The sequence below is a fragment of the Artibeus jamaicensis genome, unplaced genomic scaffold, assembly GCF_021234435.1.
Source record: "Artibeus jamaicensis isolate MK-2021 breed Jamaican fruit bat unplaced genomic scaffold, CSHL_Jam_final contig_594, whole genome shotgun sequence".
NCBI lineage: Eukaryota > Metazoa > Chordata > Mammalia > Chiroptera > Phyllostomidae > Artibeus > Artibeus jamaicensis.
The window spans coordinates 1,392,885-1,396,366 of NW_026521898.1; the positions used below are offsets into that span (position 1 = coordinate 1,392,885).

General features: G+C 36.6%; 1 pseudogene; it reads left to right on the forward strand.

Annotated features, from left to right (window-relative positions):
- Positions 1-1,217: 1,217 nt before the first annotated feature.
- On the forward strand, positions 1,218-2,224 carry LOC119036738 (L-lactate dehydrogenase A chain-like; annotated as a pseudogene).
- The last annotated feature ends 1,258 nt before the right edge of the window (positions 2,225-3,482 follow it).

Sequence of the window (3,482 nt, forward strand, 5' to 3'; positions counted from 1 at the left end):
TCCTTGTAGAAATGTTCATGCTTAATGCAAACTTTGATGCAGATTCAATGATGGTCTACTCTACTCAGTAATTTTTTAATGCAATGGCCACACAGTACACATGCTCAATCAATGGCATCTACCATCCCCACTGACTAGTACAGCGGAGTCTTGTTTACCCATGTGCATTCCGGTCCACTCTCCTTTGCAGCCAATTTACATTGATGTTGCCATTCTCATTACATTAACAGTGGCTGTATTTTTCCAGACAGACCTTGCATACACACTTATACATGTGTATATTATTTATATATGGATATATTATATATAAATGTATATCAATGGGATAAAAATTCATTCTGTTTTTAGGTAGAAAAAATATTCTTCATTTTTTTACAGCTGCTTTAATCTTCATTATAAGCCCCCATCTCATAGATGCCAGAGAAAAAAATTAAACTTTTGTCCAGTTTATTTCAATTCAACAGCATTTTTAGGTAACTGAGTGTCTTCCAGGATGGGCTTCCTCCTAATCCCTTTGAAAAACTCTGTGATCTGAGTCTTTTAGTTTTTTTTTCAATAATGTATTAAAAGAATAGGTAAAGGGGTTAGAAATTCCTCTCTGTCCTTACAGATCTGATTTCCAGCTTATGATTTGCTCTCAACTGAAAAAAAATTTGGATGTCACAAATTGAATATTAACTCTTTCTTAATTCTCTCTACAAAAGTCGTGATTCTTCTTGTGACAGATTGATTCTGAAAGTGCAAAAGTAGGAGGAAACCCATAATATAGTTCAGAAAATATTACCTTTTGATTATTCATAAGGAAACAAGAAGACAAATCTAGATATTCAACAAGACAACTTGAAAACCATGGAGGATGACTTCACTGGTGAATTTTGCCAAACATTAAAAACAGAATTAACGTCAGTCTTTCTCAAAGTCTTTCAAAAAATGTGAAGAGAAGGGAACACTCCCAAACTAATTTTATGAAGCCAGCATTGCCCTGATAACCAAAGTTAGAAAATGACACTAGCCAGAAAAAAACTATAAGACAATATCTCTGATGAGTATAGATGCAAAAATTCTCAATAGAATACTAGCAACCAATTTCAGCAGCTCATTAAAAGAATCATTAAGTAAGAGAACAACTACCACCAAGTCCAGATCCAATGCTGCATGCCTCAACACTCACCCACCATGCACTCTTAATTTCCTTTGGTTATAAGTCCAGTATTGCAACTCTCATGAATCACCTGATTGTGAATTTCCATAAGGAAGAACAAAGCCACAGAATAAGATTAGAGTTATTGGGATTGGTGGTATTAGAATGACCTGTGCCATCAGTATCTTGATGAAGGTCTTGGGAGATGAATTTGTTCTTGCAAATTCATGTCATGTCACATCACTATCATCATTCAAGACAAGTTAAAGGGAGAGATGATGGATCTCCAACATGACAACCTTTTCCTTAAAACACCGAAAATTGTCTCTGGCAATGACTATATTGTGACTGCAAATTCCAAGCTGATTATTATCACAATGGGGGCACATCAACAAGAGGAAGAAACCCTTCTTAATCTGGTCCAGCATAATACGAACATATTTAAATTCATCATTCCTAATGTTGTAAAATACAGTCCCGATTGCAAATTGTTTATTGTTTCCAACCCAGTGGATGTCTTGATGTATATGGCTTGGAAGATAAGTGGTTTCCCCCAAAACCATGTTATTGAAAGTGGATGCAATCTGGATTCAGCCCAGCTCCATTACCTAATCAGGGAAAGGCTGGAAATTCACCCATGAAGCTTTCATGTGTGGATCCTTGGGGAACATCTAAACTCTAGTGTGCCTGTAGGGAGTGGAGTGAATCTTGCCAGTGTCTCCGTGAAGAATCTGCACCCTGGCTTAGGCACTGATGCTGGTAAGAAACAGTGAAAAGAAGTTCACGAACAGGTCACCTTATAAGGTAAACAAACTGAGAGGCTACACATCCTGGGCCATTGTGCCACCTGTGGCAGAATTAGCAGAAAGTATAATGAAGAATCTTAGGTGGTTGCATCCAAATTCCACCATGATTAAGGGTCTCTATGGAGTAAAAGAAGACATCTTCCCTAGTGTTCCTTGCATCTTGTGACAGGATGGAATCTCAGATGTTGTGAAAATGACTCTGACACCTTAGAAAGAGGCCTGTTTGAAGAAGAGTGAAGATACACTTTGGGGGATCCAGAAGAAACTGCAGTTTTAGTCTTCTCATGTCTTACTACCTCACTGTTGATGCTATAGGAGGTTGTACATATTATTCTTTTTATCTAATCTGTGACTAAAACACAAATTTCCTTTAAAGATAGAAATGGTAATGGTTCATAAAACCATGCATTTGTATCCTGATGCTAGTGGGTACTTATTTTGTGTAGTCCTAAGGTGTTTAGTGTGAAATAAATAGTCCAACTCCTCAAAGGCACCATTGGCAATGTTGCACATATAACAGTTGCCATTCAAACTAGATGTGTGTTCATTGCATGTTATATAACTTGTGGTTTCTTTACCTAATATGCCTAGTCCAACTTTTTTCTTCAGGCAATCACATCCTGGGATCCAATGTATAAACTCAATATTGCATGTCTTATGCATAATTGTTCTAAAGAATCTTATTTTGTGTATTATATGTATCAGATTAGTGTACATTGCCATATAATTTAAAAAGAAAAATCTACATATAAATAATGCATTAAAAATTCCAAGTGTCATACCAACTAAAACACCAAATAAGCCTTGAACAGTGGGGGAAAAAAGCATGATTCATTACCCATAATCAAGTGGGATTTATCCCTGGGATGCAAAGATGGTGCAACATACACAAATCAATCAATGTAATATACCACATTGATAGAATGAAAGAAAAACACGATTGTCTCAATAGACATAAAAAACACTTGACAGAATTCAACATTTGTTTATGATAAGAATTCTCAGCAAATTAGGTGTAAAAGGAATATACCTCAACCTCATTAGCAACTGCAGCACAATGTTCCTTTTGCTCTGGTAGCAAATGCTGCAGAACAATTTTTGCCGCGACATGTTTTAGTCCAAGATTCTGCATCAAAATCTCAGACACAGTGGTTTTGGGAACCCCAGATTAGCTTCTAGTTCTTGCACTGTCAGTCTCCAATATTTGTAAATTGCAGCCCATACACATTCAACATTCTCAGGTGTTCTGCTAGTTGCAGGCCTTCCAGAATATGGAATCACTTTCAAAAGATTCTTGACCATCTTTGACACATCTGTGCCACACTTTATTTGCATTGCATTCATTTCATTGTTCTTGAAAGTCATCTGAATCATCTGAGTAGTTTCACAGAGGAAAGTTCAAACTTAATGTAAAATTTAATGCAGCTCCATTGCTCTACTCACTTGGTCATTTAAAAAATATTTTATTGTTGTTCAGGTACAGTTGTCCGCATTTACCCCTTACCACTCTGCCCACCTCAGACATCCCTCTCCTG